At 37.6% G+C, this 19,255-nt stretch overlaps 1 protein-coding gene and 1 pseudogene across 6 annotated transcripts in view; one reads left to right on the forward strand and one right to left on the reverse strand.

The window, feature by feature from the left end:
• The window catches only part of KLHL13 (kelch like family member 13), a 263,980-nt gene that overhangs the window by 61,042 nt on the left and 183,683 nt on the right, over positions 1–19,255 (forward strand). The gene's annotated exons all lie outside the window — the stretch shown is intronic.
• LOC119049850 (40S ribosomal protein S17-like) lies at positions 1,913–18,916 on the reverse strand (annotated as a pseudogene).

Genomic DNA, 19,255 nt, shown 5'->3' on the forward strand with positions numbered 1-19,255 from the left:
TGAGAGGATGGTTTAAAAAGAGAAACATAAAACAAGAATCTGCAGAAGTTGGGCAATAGGTGTCTCTACACAGAGAAGACTGAAAAACAACAGGCATCCCCTAAATACTTTCAATATGGTCTCTTATGGTAGAGAATTTTTAGTATTGTAAATTTTTTAAAACTTTTTAAAAATTATATTTTATAGATAGGGAAAGGGAAGGAGAAAAAGAGAGAGAGAAATATCATTGTGTGAGAGGAACATTGATTGGTTGCTTCTCATATGTGCCCCCCACCCTAACTGGGACTGAACCTGCAACCCAGGCATGTGCACTGACCCTGAATCAAATCAGAGACCTTTTGCTTTGTAGGATAATACCCAACCCACTAAACTACACTGGTCATGGTAGTGTTATAAATTTTAAAATATATATGTATATATAGTGGGAGAATAACCTGAAAAATTAAAAGTAACTCATTGAGATTTATATGATTAGTAATTTAGTAATGTTTTATTTAAAAGTTATTAAAAGGAGACTTGTAACCTCTGTAACTTTTTTTGCAGGGGTTTCATTGTTTTTGTAGAGTGATGAATGCCACTATTGTACTAAAACCATTTTCAATAAATAGGTAGTTGAAAATGCTCTAATATACGAGGCCTGGGGTGGGTACATCATTTAATTTGCAGACATTGTCTTCTTTTTTGATTCAAGCTTCTGTCTCCATAAAGACTTTGTATTAATTATTGTAATTTCTGTTAATATAAGATCTACCTAGTATTAGTATATATGAGAGTGCTATTGATATTTGTTTGTGTTGGCATTATTATGGCAGACCGTTCCTCTCTTTTGCAATATGGATGGGACAACTCTTTGTTGTGTGGAACTGCTCCATGCATTTATGACTCTGGCCTCTGCTCACCAAATACTAGTGGTTTCCCCTAATAATTTTGAGTTATAAAAGCATCCTAATCCAGTTCCAAAATGGTTCCTAGACAGTGGTAGTCACTGACTCTGTGGCTGTATCTTGCTATGACTACGTACCTGCATTTCTCAAAACAGTCTTCACAAATTTCATTATGATTTTAAAACTTAAACATTCCCTTAGCAGGAGGATCTTTCTCATAGTGTGAGTGTTATGGACTCAATTGTGTGCTCCCTAAATTTAGATGTTGAATTTGGACCCTAATCCAATATGACTGATATATGTATAAACAGAGGAGATTAGGAGGCAGAGGAAAGACCATATGAAGACACAGGGAGAATATGATCATTGGGAAGCCAAGGAGAGAGATCTTGGAAGAAATCAACCTTGTTGAAACCTTGATCTCAGACTTCCAGTCTCCACAATTCTGAGACAATAAATTTACATTATTTAAACCATCTAGTCTGTGATACTTGGTTATGGCAGCCCCAGCAAACTGATACAATGGGCAGCTGGTACCCCTTAATGTGTTAGCTCCATGTTCGTATACTAGGTTAGCAGTGTAATTTGGTGATTTAGGTTTAGGTTTTTAAGGTTAGGATCCTGACTCATCAACTTAATAGTTGTGACCCTGGGCACTTAATTAACCTTGCAAGGCCTCTGTTTGTTTACCTATAAAATGAAGATCATAATGTATTCCTCACTGGGCTGGTTATTGCAAGGATTGTGGTGAAGTAACTAATGTAAGCTGCCAAGCACATAGACTTCTATAAATATTAGTTCCCTTTTTACCTGCTTCTACTTTTAGGTATGCTTTGCATTTTCTAAAAGGATATAATAGCATGCTTGGGAGGAGAACTTTTATTGTGGGAATTTTGGGCCACCTGAGTAGTGGATGGGGGAGAGGCTTTTTCAATACTGTTATAGTCAATAATGTGCATATAATGCTTTGCAGTTTACAAATAAAAAGAAGATCGCATTCAGTTATATGTTATGCACAGGCATTAACCCTACTCGTGCCTCAGGAGATATTGTAGCCTTTGTTTTGCTTGTCTAACTTCTTCTAAGACTTTAGGTGTCCTCTGGAAACCTGTTGGATTAAGTCTTTCTCTGTTCTATAGCATGATAACATGTTAATAAGTCCAGTATATAATAAGTCTATTTGATGTGGTTGTTTGAGGAGATGAGTCATGTTTACCTATGCCATCTTCTTGACTAGAAGTTCCATGGGCAGGTCTTTATGTCCATAAGGTATATTCTAGTAAAAATCTACAGTTAGGGGAGAGAGAAGATGGCAGCCAGATAGGTGGAAGCTGAGTCCACTTGCTCTTGCCCCCAATTCAGATACTCATTTAACCTGCTGACAAATAAACTGAACATTGAATGGAATCTTAGCTGATATGAAGTTTGGAAACCAAGGGAGAACATAAAATGCTTCACAACAGGCAGTAAGGAGATTTTATAGGTTGAAGGGGAAACACTCCATGTGTAGTACTTGTAGCCATGGAGAGTATAGTCCAAAATTGCCCCTTTGTGTCTCCCTCCCTTCCCAGGGCAGAGAACCCCTGACCCAGGCCAGGAGTACCTGGGTCAGATAGAGAAGGCTGGCCATGCCAAGCTGTGACTGTGATAGACTATTGGCTTTTTGGAGAGGTGGTGTGCATGTGGAAAACCACACGGTGACTCAGTATTGCAGTGGGTATGCCAAGAAAGGCTTTTTGAAAAGGGCATCGAAGTGTGCTGGGCAGAGGCCCTGTGAACAGTTGCCCTGCTAGCATGGGGGAAGGATTGAGGGCTCAGGTTGCTCCCTCTAAATACAGCTGGGCTGAGAGATCAGAAAAATGCAGAGCGAGGGGATTTCTCAGCCTAAGCCTGGTGCACCTGGCAGGGCAGAGGCTGTGCAGAGTGCAGAGTTCAGGACTGTGTCTGCTGGGAGGAAAGAGGGCTGGGAACTGGATGGGCAAAAATTGGGCACCTGAGATATTTACAAACAGGCAGAGCCCCCTTCCCTGGCCAGCAGAGATCAAGCCTCCAGGAAGGGAAGGATGCACCCAGCCCCAACCTCCTGTAGGACTGACTGCAAGCACCACTGCAGGGGAAGCTCTGCAAAACTGGCAGGACAGATTCAAGAACCTACTCCAGGGTGCATATCTGCAAGAGAAAGATAAAGAAAAATGTCTGAAGGGCCAAGTTTGAACTTCTCTCAGGGAGACAAAATACACTGGTTCCCAGGGCCCTATTCCCCTAAAGCCAGCAAAGCAGAGAGATCAGAAATTGGTGCAGCAAGGGGGAATCAGGGCACTGCCCAGCCTCAGCTCTCACATAGAGCTACATCAGCATCAAGCAGGAAAGAGCTGACCCTCTTACACATTTTGGCCCATCCCTTAAACTGGACAGCTAGTTCATCAGAAACTATACAGTATTGGAATTAAGCTGGGAGAGACCAAGATAGGTGGTACAGGGGCAGTGGGAACATACAATTTTTCCAGAAGACTGAACAGTGCCTCCCAGGGAAGATTAAGGGTTCTTTTTTTTTTTTTTTTTAATTTTCAACCCACTTGGCTGACTTTTTTTTTTAAGATTTTATTTTTTATTTCTTTAGAGGGGAAGGGAAGGAGAGAGGGAGAGAAACATCAATGTTTGGTTGCCTTTCATGCGTCCTCTGCTGGGAACTGGCCTGCAGGGGACTGGCCTGCAACCCAGGCATGTGCCCTGACTGGGAATCGAACTGCAATCGTGTGGTTCGCAGGCCCGCACTCAATCCACTGAGCTACACCAGCCAGGGCCCAGATTAAGGGTTCTTACCCTCCCAATCACAACAGAAGCCTCTTCTAGAGGTAGATAGTGGTGATACAGGTTGCAATGCCAGAAGTTGGAAACCCATTCCTCGACCTTGAGCTGATAAAAAGCCAGAGGCAGGTCCAGAAGAAGACAGAAAGCAAACATCAAATTCTACCTCATTCTTCTTCAGAATTTGTTGTTATTATTTTTCCTTCCTTCCACATAGCTTTTTAATATTTCTTCTTTTGCTTCAATTGTATTCTAACTATTTCACTACTCTTTGTGTTTTATTTTTTATTCTTTTTCATTTTCTTATTTTATTTTTATTTCAAATCTTACATTGTACTCTTCCCTTGTCTTAGTCCATTTTGCTTTCTTCCTGCTTTTTAAAATTTTCTTTTTAATATATTTTATTGATTATGCTATTACAGTTGGCCCATTTCCCCCCTTCACTCCCCTCCACACTGCACTCCCCCTCCTACCCATATTTCCCCCCTTTAGTTCATTTTCATGGGTCGTACATATAAGTTCTTTGGCTTCTACATTTACTATACTATTCTTAACTTCCCCCTGCATATTTTGTACTGACCATTTATTCTCCTTATTACCTGGACCTTTGCCCCTGTTCTCCCCCCACCCTCTGATAACCCTCCATGTGACCTCCATTTCTGTGATTCTGTTCCTGTTCTAGTTGTTTGCTTACTTTGTTTTTTTTAGGTTCAGTTGTTGATAGTTGTGAGTTTGTTGTCATTTTATTGTTTATAGTTTTGATATTCTTTTTCTTAGATAAGTTCCATTAACACATCATATAATAAGGGTTTGGTAATGATGAACTGCTTTAACTTGACCTTATCTAGGAAGCACTTTATCTGCCCTTCCATTCTAAATGAAAGCTTTGCTGTATAGAGCAATCTTGGATGTAGGTCCTTGCCTTTCATGACTTGGAATACTTCTTTCCACCCCTTCTTGCCTGTAAGGTCTCTTTTGAGAAATCAGCTGACAGTGTTGGGCACTCCTTTGTAGGTAACTGTCTCCTGTTATCTTGCTGCTTTTAAGATTCCCTCCTTATTTTTAATTTTGGCTAATGTAATTATGATGTGCCTTGGTGTGTACTTCTGTGGGCCCAATTTCTTTAGAACTGTCTGAGCTTCCTAGACTTCCTGAAAGTGTATTTCCTTTGCCAGTTTGAGGACATTCTCCTTTATTATTTGTTCAAATGAGTTTGCAATTTCTTGCAATTCTTCCTCTTCTTCTGGCTCCCCTATGATCCAGATGTTTGAATGTTTGAAGTTGTCCTGGATGTTCCTAAGCCTCTCCTCATTGTTTTGAATTCTTGTTTCTTCATTCTGTTCTGATGGAATGTTTATATCTTCTTTCAGGTCCAAACCCTTGATTTTAGTCCTGATTTCCTTTCCATCACTTTTGGTTCCCTGTGCATTTTCCTTATATTCCACTTTGCATAGCCCTTTCTCTGTTTTGCAACCATATTCAAGCATTTCTGTGAGCATCATGATTACTAGTGTTTTGAATTCTGCATTTGATAGGATGGCTAATTCCTCATTGCTTAGTTTTTTTCCTGGAGTTTTGATCAGTTCTTTCATTTGGGCCATATTTCTTTGTCCAGGCACACCTGTTATGTTGTAAGTGGGCAGAGCCTTAGGTATTAGCCAGGGCAACCCACATTGCTGTCTTGTAGCACTGTATGTGGGGTAGGGGTTGGAGAAGGAACAATGCTACTTGCTTGGCTCTTGTCCCACTTTCAATCACTTCCCTCACCACAAGTGGATTGTGCCTTTCATGTGCTGATTCCTGGGTGGAAGGACTTGTGTGCATTCTAGGATCCTGTGAGCCCCTCCAACAGACTCTCCTGTGAGCTTGGGTGTTTCACCTGCTACTACAACCCCCACAGGTTTTTATAGCCAGAGGTTTTGAGGCTTTAGTTTACCATACTGGAACCCTGGGTTGTTCAGTCTGTCTCGCCCTCAAGTTATTCCTCCTGGCTTATCCCCATGTGAATGTGGGATATCCCGGTCCACCAGCTACTGACTTGTTGTATGTCCTCTCTCTCTGCCTCTCCTACCAGTATGGATGAATGTTTCTTCTTTAACTTCTTGGTTGTTGGACTTCCATGCAATTGGATTTTCTGGTAGTTCTGGTTGATTTCTGTTTTTAAACTGGTTGTTATCCTTCTTTTGGTTGTATGAGGAAGTGAAGCGTATCTACCTACACCTCCACCTTGGCTGGAAGCTCAATTTTAATAGTGTTTTACTCAATTCCTTAGGATTTTTATATGCAACTCACATCATCTGTGAATAGAGATAGTTTAATTGCCTCCTTTCTAATATGAATGCCTTTAATTTATTTTTTTTGACTAATTGTCCTGGCTACTTTTTCTAGCACATTGTGTAATAGAAGTGGGGATAGCAGGCACCCTTGTTTTATTAGAGATCTTAGGGGGCATTGATGAAAGCGTCCAGTATTTCATCAATAAATATGTTAGTTGTGGGTTGCTTTTTAAAAAAATGGAATTAAATTAACATTTATCTTGATTACTGAGTTTTGACACCCCTCTAAAATTCTGAGTCTGAGATTGCACTCAGTTCCCATCAATCCTGGACCTCCAGTTTAAAACGAATTGGGGGAAATTATAAAAATGTCTAAACATTCTGAATTCATATTGATGTGCAAGTGACTTTATATTCTCTTTCTGTTTTAAATAATGTCAATATGTAAATCAGAGTTCGTGTATTCATTGTGGTGAGATTAATTTATGATATAAGGTGCTATGATCCAATGAGAAGGCCTATGAACAAATAAAAAGTATTGACTCTAGATCAAGTAAGACAAATCACAAATAATCCTTATTTTAACTTTTTAAATTTATTAGCAACTGTGGGCCTGAATATAAACCATAGGGTAACTTCTGTGGCTATGAAACATTGTATAAAGGATAGAACTACCTTCACTTCCCTTTCAACCTTTTTTTTTGTTTTGTTCAATTTGCTACACTCGGTGGACCCAGAAAAACTACTATCTTCCTGTGGGCCTGCATGCTGTTAATACTTTCTGAAGGAGCTCCTACCCTTTGCAACAGCTTGGATGGAACTGGAAAGCATTATGCCAAGTGAAATAAGCCAGGTGGTGAAAGACAAATACCATATGATCTCACTGTTCACAGGAAGCTAAACAACAAAACAAACAAGCAAGCAAAATAAAAACAACGACACTGAAATCGAGAACAGGGGGAGAGCGACCAGAGGGGAGAAGGGAGGGAATTTCAGGGGAAAGAGGGGAAGGATTTACAGGAACTAGCATAAAGGACACATGGACAACAACTAAGGGGGGTGGAAAGGGGAGGTAGGTGGGGGAGCACCGGGGGTGGGCTGGGAAGGGAGTAAAAGACAGAATACTGTACTTGAAAAATAATTAAAAAGAAATTAATTTAAAAAATTATAAATAAATAAATAATAAAACACCAAAAAAAGTTAATACTTTCTCTTTTAAATGTAATATTGAAGAATATGATAAACCTTTAGGGAGCATAAGTGAATAAATTTTTCTATGATTGTTATACATTAATTAGAGTAGATCTTAATTAAGTAGGGTTCTTGATTTATTAGCTGATCATGGGCATAGCTCAATACATTCTTCGTAATCAGAATAACAAGTATTATATATAGTGTTTTACATATACTTTATTTCTTTATTTTTAAATTTTCGAAATCATCACCCAAGGATATATTTATTGATTTTTTTTGGAAGAGAGGAGGAGGGGAGCAGAGAGAGAGAGTGAGAAAGTTAGAGAAACATCAATCATTTGCTTCCTGTACATATCCCAACTGGGGTCAAACTCACAACCTAGGTATGTGCCCTGACCAGGAATAGAATCCACAACTTTTTGGTGTATGGGATGATGCTCCAAACAACTGAGCCACCCATCTACACCACATACAATTTAGAAATGTACAGTATATAGAAGTGAGTAGACTTTTATTTTTTTAATTTTAAAAAATAATTTTATTTATTTTTAAAAATTTATTTTTTAATTGTTGTTCAAGTACAGTTTTCTGTCTTTTACTTCTATCCCAGCTCACCCCCCCAGTGCTCCCCACCTCCCTCCCATTTCCACCCCCCTTAGTTGTTGTCCATGTGTCTTTTATACTTGTTCCTGTAAACCCACCTTCCCCATTTCCCTTGAAATTCCATCCCCTCTCCCCTCTGGTCCCTGTCAGCCTGTTTTCTATTTCAGTGTCTTTGGTTATGTTTTGCTTGCTTGTTTTATTTTGTTGTTTAGGTTCCTGTTAAAGGTGAGATCATATGGTATTTGTCTTTCACCACTTGGCTTATTTCACTCAGTATAATGCTTTCCAGTTCCATCCATGCTGTTGCAAAGGGTCGGAGCTCTTTCTTTCTGCTGCGTAGAATACCATTGTGTATATGTACCATAATTTTTTGATCCACTCATTTACTGATGGTCACCTAGGTTGCTTCCAACTCTTGGCTATTGTAAATTGTGCTGCTATGAACATTGGGGTGCATAAGTTCTCTTGGATTGGTGTTTCAGGGTTCTTAGGATATAATCATAGCAGTGGAATTGCTGGGTGAAAAGGCAGATCCATTTTTAGTTTTCTTAGAAAATTCCATATTGTTTTTCATAGTGGTTGTACCAGTGTTCAGTCCCATCAACAGTGAACTAGGGTTCCCTTTGCTCTACAACCTATCCAACACTTGTAGTTTGTTGCTTTTGTTAAGATGGCCATTCTGACTGATGTAAAGTGGTATCTCATTGTGGTTTTAATTTCCATCTCTCTGATAGCTAGCGATATTTAGCATCTTTTCATGTGACTCTGGATCCTCTGTCTATCCTCCTTGGAGAAGTGTCTGTTCAAGTTCTTTGCCCACTTTTTAATTGGGTTATTTGTCTTAGAGTGGACTCGTGTAAGTTCCTTGTGTATTTTGAAGATTAAACCCTTGTCTGAGGTATCATTGGCAAGTATGTTTTCCCCTACAGTTGGTTCTCTTTTTATTTTAATACTGTTTCCTTTAGCTGTGTAGAAGCTTTTTATTTTTCTGAGATCCCATTTGTTTATTCTTTCCTTTATGTCAGTTGCTCTAGGGGACATATTAGTAAATACGCTGGTGTATGAAATATCTGAGATTTTCCTGCCTATGTTCTCCTCTAGGACTTTAATGATGTTATGTTTTATATTTAAGTCTTTTATACACCTTGAATTTATTTTGGTGTTTGGTGTAAGTTGGTGCTCGAGTTTCATTTTTTTTGCACATGGCTGTCCAGATCTCCCAACACCATTTGCTGAAGAGGCTATTTTTACTCCATTATACTTTGATGCCCCTTTTGTCGAATATTAATTGATTGTAGAGACTTCAGTTTATTTCTGGGCTCTCTGTTCTGTTCCATTGGTCTATGTGCCTGTTTTTATGCCATTACCAGGCTGTTTTGATTAATATTTTGTTTGGAAGATCTGTCCATTTTTGACAGTGGGGTGTTGAAATCCACAACTATAATTGTGTTGCTGTCAATATCTTTCTTGAGAGAGACTTCCTCCAAGATGGAGGCATAGCTGGAGATGCTATGCTTCCTCACACAACCAAGTTTAGAGAAAAGTATATAATAGCAACAGAAAACACAGCCAGAACACAGAAAATTGAACTTTTCGGAAGTCTGATAACAACAAATTCTTCAGCCTGACTGGTAAGAGGGGCGAAAGCAGCAGCTGGAAGAGCGGGGCAGCACAGGAAAACTCGGTCAGAGGGACTCAGGTGTGGAGAATCCAGGCGCAGGGTTGGACCTGGTGTGCAACTCAGCAAGCAATCTCAGGGAAACAGCGAGGGAGCAGGGCTGCGGGTTGACTGTGGTCATGCATTCGTGTGTGGATAGACAAGCGAGGGAGTGGGTGATTGGACGAGAGCCAGCAGCCCCAGTGGCCATTTCCCTGCTCCGACCCTGCCTCCACATACAGCGTCATAATCCAGCGACCTACGTGGCCCAGCCCCGGTGAACAACCTAAGCCTCTGCTTGTCACCCAGCTGTGAGAAACAGCAGAGGAGACTGCCATTTCCCAGCTCTGACCCCGCCTCCACATACAGAGTCACAACCCAGCGACCTGGGAGTCCAAGGCTCTGCTCCTCAGACTTAATGGGCGCAAACAGACCAAAAATGGCTCAAGAAGATCTCAAAGCCCCAGAGCCTATACATCTAAGCAATGAAGAAATAGCAAAACTCTCAGACACACAGTTTAAAACACTGGTGATCAGGATCCTCACAGAACTGGTTGATTATAGCCACAAATTAGAAAAACATATGAAGGCGAAACTAATTGAAATGAATGGAATTGCACAGGAAACCAATAGCGATGAAAAGGAAACTGGGACTCAAATCAATGGAGTGGACCAGAAGAAAGCAAATAATGGCCAAACAGAAAAGAGTAAAGAAGCAAGAATTCAAAAAAATGAGGAGTCTTAGGAACCTCCAGGACATCTTAAACGCTCCAACATCCAAATTATAGGGGTACCAGAAGGGGGAAAGGAACAGCCACCAGTGGAAAACTTATTTGAACAAATAATAAAGGAGAATTTCCCCAATCTGGCAAAGGAAATAGACTTCCAGGAAATCCAGGAAGCTCAGAGAGTCCCAAAGAAGTTGGACCCAAGAAGAAACACACCAAGGCACATCATCATTACATTAGCCAAGATTAAAATGAAGGAGAGAATACTAGAAGCAGCAAGAGCTAAGGGGACAGTCACCTACAAAGGAGTCCCCATCAGACTGTCAGCAGATTTCTCAAAAGAGACCTTCCAGGCAAGAAGGGGCTGGAAAAAGGTATTCCAAGTCATGAAATCCAAAGACCTACAACCAAGATTGCTCTATCCAGCAAAACTTTCATTTAGAATGGAAGGACAGATAAAGTGCTTCTCAGATAAGATTAAATTCAAGGAGTTCATCATCACCAAGCCCTTATTATATGAAATGTTAAAGGGACTTATCTAAGAAAAAGAAGTTAAAGAAACATGAACAGTGAAAGGACAACAAACTCACAGTTATTAACAACCACACCTAAAACAAAAGCAAACTAAAAGGACAGCTAGATCAGGAGTGCAAACATAGAAATGAAGATCTCAAGGAGGGTTAGCAACAGGGGAGTGGGAGGAGGAGAAGGGGGGAGAAGGTACAGAAAATAAGTAGCATAGATGGTAGATAGAAAATAGACAGGTGGCAGGGCAAGAATAGTATGGGAAATACAGAATCTAAAGAACTTGAGACACATGGTCATAAACTAAAGGGGGGTAATGATGGGGACATGGGGGTAGTGTGGAGGGGAATGAAGGGGGGGTATAGAACAACTGTAACAGCATAACCAATAAACAAATTAATTAAAAAATTAAAAAACATATCTTTCTTGAAGTCCTCTCAGATTTTCTTTATATATTTGGGTGCTCCTATGTTGTGTGCATGTATATTTACAATGTTTATGTCTTCTTGGTGGATTTTTCCCTTGAGTATTATGAAGTGATATTCTGAGTTTTTCTTTGTGGCCCTTTTTTTGAAGTCTGTTTTTTCTGATATGAGTATTGCTACCCCAGCTTTTTTTTCCTGCCCATTTGCTTGGAAAATTTGTTTCCAGCTCTTCGGTTTTAGTCTGTGTAGGTCTTTAGTCCTGAAGTGGGTCTCTTGTAGGTAGCACATGCATGGGTCATGCTTTCTTATCCATTCAGCTACTCTATGTCTTTTGATAGCTTTCTTATTCATTCAGCTATTCTATGTCTTTTGATTGGAGCATTTAATCCATTTATATTTAAGGTTATTATTGATAGGTACTTATTCATTGCTATTTTTGTACCTCTGTTCCTCTCTGTCTCTCCCTCTCTCTTTTTCTTTCCTTAAAGCAGTTTTTTTAGCATCTCTTACAGAGCTGGTTTTTGGAGGTGTATTCTTTAGACTTCTTTTGATTTGGAAGCTCTGTATTTGGCCTTCTATCTTGATTTAGAACCTTGCTGGGTAAAGTAGCCTTGGTTTCAGGCGTCTGGTTCTCATTATTTGGAATATTTCTTGCCATTCTCTTCTGGCTTGGAGCATTTTCATTGAGAAGTCATCTGCTAACCTTATTGGTGCTCCCTTGCATGTTACTTCCTGTTTCTCCCTTGCTGTCTTTAAGATTTTCTGTTTGTCTTGAAATTTTGCCATTTTAATGATGATGTGTCTTGAAGTGGGCCTCTTTGGGTTCCTCTTGATTGGGACTCTGTATTTTCTGGATATGTGTGACTTTTACTCTCATCAAATTAGGAAAATTTTCCACCTTTACTTTTTCAAATAGGTTTTCTATCCCTTGCTCTTCTTCTCTTTCTGGTATCCCTATTATTTGCATATTATTATATTTCATATTGTCTTGCATTACTCTTAATCCCTCTTCATTCTTTCTGAGCCTCTTTTTTTTTCTTGCTCTTGTGAGTAGACTTTAAAAAATTCTCATCAATGTGAATTCTGCAAAATCTGTTCACAAAATTTTTGTCAAAAATATAGTCAAAGACTTTAAATATCTTTTATTGTTATTCACCTATGTTATTTTGGGAAATGGTTCATTTTTTTCTTTTTAAGGAAGTAGCATACTGAATTTATTACTGGGAAATACTTTATTTTTGCTGTTGTTTTAATGTTGCTTGGTGCTTACAGCATGGACTTCAGATTTTAGCTATAGGCTGGTTTGCAAACCAGGAGCCTTCAGCTAAAGGCCTCTTGTACAAAGATAATACAATGATTTAATGTTTACTTTTACAACACTAGAAAAATATAATGCTATATAAATTCTTGAGTTTTAAAGCTATCTGGATTTTTTAAGAATCACCTGTAACTTGATAAATCCATTATATTGGAGATATAGGCACTTTTGTCTTAAAATAATTTTGAATCTCATTTTGTTTGAATAAACAACTTTCTGTTAAGATGATTACCATGATATAAAACCACTAAAAATTTTACTCGCTGAAATGTGTAGTACAAACTGAATAATGCCTTGTGACCATGGAGATGGGGAAAAAACAACCTTTGCCTTGCTTAAACTCACAGAAACTATTTTCATAGATGAGCCCAATTAATTTGTTTGCTCATTAAAATGCACAACAATTTTTGTTTATCTTCCTAAGTTTCTATATAGATTTTATTTGAAATTTTTGTAAGGTTTTCTTCTTTCTCTTTCATTGGCTTTTTCTTGTTTGTAATACTTTCATGGGAAATAAAGGATTTTTCTATGGTAAATAGTATTTAATAAGTGTGTTAATATCTTTAAAAACTTTTTTGTTATTTTATTAGAGTTGTCCCAATTTTTCACCTTTTCTCTACTTCACCCTGCCCACCCCCCACTCCCAGTCAATCTCCACACTATTGCCCATGTCCATTGGGTCATTTGTATGTGTTCTTTGACTAATCCTCCCCTTCTATCCACTGTTATCCCCCTCCTCTGTCCCCTCTAGTTGTTGTCAGTCTGTTTCCATGTTGTCACAAATGGTAAGATTTCACTTTTTTATGGCTAATATTTCATTGTATGTCTGTGCAACCTCTTCTTTATCCACTCCTCTATTGATGGTCACTTGGGTTGCTTCTGTTTCTTGGCTATGGTAAATAATGCAGCAATGAACATGGGGGTACATATATTTTTTTGAATTAGTGTTTTGGGTTTTTTCAGATATATACCCAAAAGTGAAATCACTGGGTATATATCTGGATTATACCTTTCACAATATTTATCTTATGATCCTTTATAAGGCAGTTCCTTTTTAAGATTTTGGAGGGCCCTCTATACTGTTTTCCACAGTAAGTGCACCAGTCTGCATTCAAACTAATAGTGCATGAAGATTTCCTTTTCTCCACATCTTAGCCAACAATTTTTGTTGATATATTGATGATAGCCATTCTGACAGGTTTTAGGTGATGTTTTTTGTGGTTTTAATTTGCATTTCTCTGATGATTAATGACATTGAGTATATTTTCATGTCTATTGGCCATCTGTATGTACTCTTTAGAGAAGTATCTATTCAGATCCTTTGGCCATTTTTAAATTGGATTGTTTGGGGATTTTTTGGTATTGTGTTTTATGAGTTCTTTATAAATTTTGGATATTAACTCCTTGTCAGATGTATTAGTGAATATGTTTTCCCATTCATTGGGTTGTCTTTTTATTTTTTTGATAGTTTACTTTGTTGTGCAAAATGTTTTTGGTTTGATGTAGACCCAACTATTTATTTTTTTCTTTTGTTTCCCTTGCCCGAGGAGATATATCAGAAAAAAATATTGCTAAGAGAAATGTCAGAGATTTTACTGCCTATGTTTTGTTCTAGGGGGTTTATGATTTAGAGTCTCACACTTAATTCTTTAATCCATTTTGAATTTATTCTTGTATATGGCATAAAAAGGTGGTCTAGTTTTATTTTTTGCATGTATCTGCTCAATTTTCCTAACACGATTCATTGAATAGACTGTCTTTACCTCATTGTATGTTCTTGTGTCCTTTATGAAATATTAATTGACCATATATGTGTGGATTTATTTCTGGTTTCTCTACTCCATTCCATTGATCTATATGTCTGTTTTTATGCCAGTGCCATGCTGTTTTGATTTTTGTAGCTTTGTATATAGTTTGATATCAAATTGCTTGATACCTTTAACTTTGTCCTTTTTTTCTCAAGGTTGCTGTGACTATTTGGAGTCTTTTTGTAGTCATATAAAATTTTGGATTATTTGTTATAGTTATGTGAATATGTCATTGGTATTTTGATAGGAATTGTGTTGAATCTATAGATTTCTTTGGATAGTATGGATATTTTAGTGACGTTAATATTTCCTCTTCATAAACACAGTATATGCTTTTACTTATTTGTATTTTTTTCTAGTTTCTTTCTTCACTATCTTACAATTTTCCAAGTACAGGTCTTTTAACTCATTGGTTAAATATATTCCTAGGTATTTAATTATTTTCATGCAATTGCAAATGGGATTTTTTTAAGTTTTCTTTTCTGATGGTTCATTATTGGTATATTGAATATAACTGATTTCTGGATATTTATTTTGTATCATCCTATTTTACTGAATTTATTTATCAGTACTAGTAGTTTTTTGGTGGAATCTTTAAGGTTCTCTATATACAGTATCATGCCATTTGCAAGTAATAACCGTTTTACTTCTATTTTTATTTGAATACCTTTATTTTTTTCTTGTCTGTGTCTAGACTTCCAGTACTATGTTAAATAAGAGTGGTGAAAGTGGACATTCCTGTTTTGTTCCTGATCATAAGGGAAACACTTTTAGTTTTTCCCTGTTGAGTATGTTAGCTGTGGGTTTCTTGTATATCGCCTTTATTATTTTGAGGTATGTTCTCTCTAGTCCCACTTTACTGATAATGATTTTTTTAATCATAAATGGTATGTGATTTTGTCAAATGCTTTTTTGCATTTATTGATATAATAATATAATTTTGGCTTTCATTTTTTAAATGTGTTGTGTCACATGAATTGATTTACAGATATTGTACCAAGCTGGCACTTCAAGAATGATTCCCACTTGGTCATATGTTTGATCTTCTTAATGTTTTGCTGAATTTGCTTTGCTAATATTTCGTTGAGGGCTTTAGCATCTCTGTTCATCAGGGATATTAGCCTACAATTTTCCTTTCTTGTAGTATCTTTATGTGGTTTTGGAATTAGGACAATGCCGGTCTAATGAGTTTGGGCATCTTTCCTCCTCTTGAATATTTTTTGGAATAGGTTGAGAAGCATAGGTGTTAGTTTTTCTTTGAATGTTTGCTGAAATTTTCTTGGGAAGCCACGTGGTCCACGACTTTTGTTTGTTGGAATTTTTTTAAATTACTGCTTTGATATTGTTGATAGTAACCCACCTGTTTATATATCCTGTTTCTTCTTGATTCAGTTTTGGAAGATTGTATGCTATTAGGAATTTACCCATTTCTTTCAGATTGTTCAATTTGTTGGCATATAGATCACAATATTTTCTTATAATCCTTGTTATCTTTTTGGTCACTTATTGTTTCTCCTATTTCTTTTCTGATTCTATTTACTTGGAGCCCCTTTTTCTTATTTAGATTTATTTATTTATTTTTAGAGAGAGGGGAATGGAAGGAGAAAGAGGAGGAGAGAAACATTGATGTAAGAGGGAAACAATGATAGGCTGCCTCTTGAACATGCCCTGACCAGGAACCAAACCTGCAACCTGGTTCATGCCCTGATGGGGAATTGAACCAGTGACCTTTTGCTTTGTGGGTTGATGCCCAGCCAACTGAGCCACACCTGTCAGGGTTCTCTGTCTTTCTTATTGCATGTAGTTAAAGGTTTATCAATCTTTTTTTTAGAATTATAATTTTATTTTATTTATTTTTTAAAAATATATTTTATTGATTATGCCATTACAGTTGTTCTATTCCCCCCTTCATTTCCCTTCACCCTGCACATCCCCCACCATTCCCCCATTAGTTTATGACCACGTGTCTCAAGTTGTTTAGATTCCATATTTCCCCTACTATTCTTGCCCTCCCCCCATCTATTTTCTATCTACCTCCTATGCTACTTATTCTCTGTACCTTCTCCCCCCTTCTCCTTCTCCCAGTCCCCTGTTGCTAACCCTCCATGTGATCTTCATTTGTATGGTTCAGCTCCTGATCCAGCTGTCTGCTTAGTTTGCTTTTGTTTTAGGTGTGGTTGTTAATTACTGAGTTTGCTGTCCTTTCACTTTTCATATTTTTTTATCTTCTTTTTCTTAGCTGAGTCCCTTTAACATTTCATATAATAACAGCTTGGTGATGATGAACTCCTTGAATTTGATCTTATCTGAGAAGCACTTTATCTGTCCTTCCATTCTAAATGAAAGCTTTGCTGGATAGAGCAATCTCGGTTGTAGGTCTTTGGCTTTCATGACTTGGAATACTTCTTTCCAGCCCCTTCTTGCCTGTAAGGTCTCTTTTGAGAAATAGAACTTCTCCATTCTGGCAAAGGCAATAGACTTCCAGGAAATCCAGGAAGCACAGAGAGTCCCAAAGAAGGTGGACCCTAGAAGGAACACACCAAGGCACATGATCATTACATTAGCCAAGATTAAAAGGAAGGAGAGGATCCTAGAAGCAGCAAGAGATAAGGGGACAGTTACCTACAAAGGAGATCCCATCAGACCGTCAGTGGATTTCCCAAAAGAGACCTTTTTTTTATCTTTTAAAAGAACCTGCTCTTGTTTCACTTATTTTTGTAATTTTTTTAGTTTGTATATTATTTGTGATCTGATTTTTATTATTTATTTCCTTTTACTTACTTTGGCTTTGTTAGCTATTCTTTTTCTAATTACTGTAGGTGTAAGGTTAGGTTGTTTATTGGAGATTTTTCTTGTTTCTTGAGGTAGGTGTGTAATGCTATGAATTTTCCTCTTAGGATTGCCTTTGCGGTGTCCCATAGATTTTGCATTGTTGTGTTCTCATTTTCATTTGTTTCGAGGTATCCTTTGATTTGTTATTTCATCTCATTGTTAAACCCTTTATTGTTTAGTAACATACTTTTTAGTCTCCATGTCTTTGTGCATTTTTTAGTGTTTTTCTTGTAATTCATTTCTAGTTTTATACCATTGTGATCAGAGAAGATGCTTGGTATGCTTTCAATTTTCTTAAATTTATTGAGACTCATTTTGTGTATGTGGTGTATCCTGGAAGATATTCCATGAATACTTGAAAAGAATGTATATTTTCCTTATTTGGAATGAAATGCTCTGAAAAAATCAGTTATATCCATGTGTTCTAGTGTGTTGGTTTAGGTTGCTCTTTTCTTGTTGGTTTTCTGTCTGGAAGATCAGTCCTTTCATGTCAAGGGGATGTTAAAATCCCCTACTATGTCTTTATTACTGTTTATCTCTCCCTTTATGCCCATAAATATTTGATTTATATGTTTAGGTTTTTCTATGTTGGGTGCATAAATATTTACAAGGGTTATATCCTCTTGTTGGGTTGATCCCTTGATGACTATGTAACATCCTACTTTTTCTCTTATTGTAGACTTTGTTGTAAAGTCTATTTTGTCTGTTATGAATGTCTTTACCCAACTTTTTAAAAATTTTCATTTGCATGAAATATCTTTTTCTATCCCTTTACTTTCAGTCTTTCTTTGTCTTTCGTTTTAAGGTGGGTTTCTTGTAGACAGCATATATATGTATCAGGTTTTGTTTTTATATATTCAGCTACCCTATGTCTTCTGATTGGAACATTTAATTCATTTATGTTTACATGATTATTGAAAGGTATAATTTATTGCCATTTAGTATTCATAATTATGTTTTCTCCTCCTCCTTCTTCTTCCTTCTTAAAGTTCCTTTAACATGTTTTTGTAATACTGGTTTGGTGATAATATTCTACTTTAGCTTTTTCTTGTCTGGGAAGCTCTTTATATCTTCTTTCTTTCTGTCTGTATTTATTTAAATTCCTTTATTGTTGTTCAATTACAGTTGTCTGCATTTTCTCCCCACAATATTTCCTTTAATTAATTAAGTACTTAATTATTTTTGAAGTTGTCAATAGTTTATTGATAATATTACAGCACAGTGGAAAGAATCAAATGGCTCCACATAGTGTTTGTTTGTTTGTTTATTTATCTTTAGAAGGTAAGGGAAGGAGAGAGGGAGAGAAATATCACTGTATGGTTGCTTCTCATGTGTCCCCTGCTGGGAACTGGCCCCTTTTGGGAACTGGCCTGCAACCCAGACATGTGCCCTGACTGGGAATTGAACCACGATCCTTTGTTTCATGGGCTGGTGCTCAATCCACTGAGCTACACCAGCCAGGGCAGCTCCACATAGTGTTTTGAAATGCATCATAACTGTAGGCTGAGTGACCTGCAGGTTGGACAGACTGTCAAAGTCTAAGAACTTCTGCATTTTCTTAGTGTCAGGATCAATTTTAATGATTTCCAAATTTAGGGCTCGGACCTCAGGAACATAATTATCTCTCCTCTCTCTCTCCTCTTCCTGCAGCTTGGTGGCTATACCTCTCATGGGGTCTTTCTGAATCCACTTCATCAGATATGTGACAGAGCTTGTTTCAGAGCTTATTGTTGAGGATAATAGTGATCTTCTCACACATGTCCTTGTTGGCGTGGAAGGCATCATTCAGGCACATGTAATACTTTTTGATGACAACCCAGGCCACCTTCGTTATGGACTTGGTGTGAACATGGCCCATCTTGTCTGGTCCCTGGTGAAGGAGCTCTCTTTTCATTTTAAATTATAGACTTGCTGGGTAGAGTAGTCTTGGTTGTAGGTCTTTGCTTTTCATCACTTTGAGTATTTCATGCCTAACAATTCTGGCCTGAAATGTTTCTGTTGAGCAATCAGCTGACAGTGTATGGGACCTCCCTTGTAGGTAACTTTTTCTCTGGCTGCTTTTAAGATTCTTTTTTTTTTTTTTTTTGCTAATAACCCTTGCTATTTTAATTATGATGTATCTTGGCATGGGCCTCTTTGGATACATCTTAGCTGGTACTCTCTGTGCTTCCTGGACTTGTGTGTCTTTTTCCTCCTC

The sequence above is a fragment of the Artibeus jamaicensis genome, unplaced genomic scaffold (assembly GCF_021234435.1).
Source record: "Artibeus jamaicensis isolate MK-2021 breed Jamaican fruit bat unplaced genomic scaffold, CSHL_Jam_final scaffold_378, whole genome shotgun sequence".
Lineage (NCBI taxonomy): Eukaryota > Metazoa > Chordata > Mammalia > Chiroptera > Phyllostomidae > Artibeus > Artibeus jamaicensis.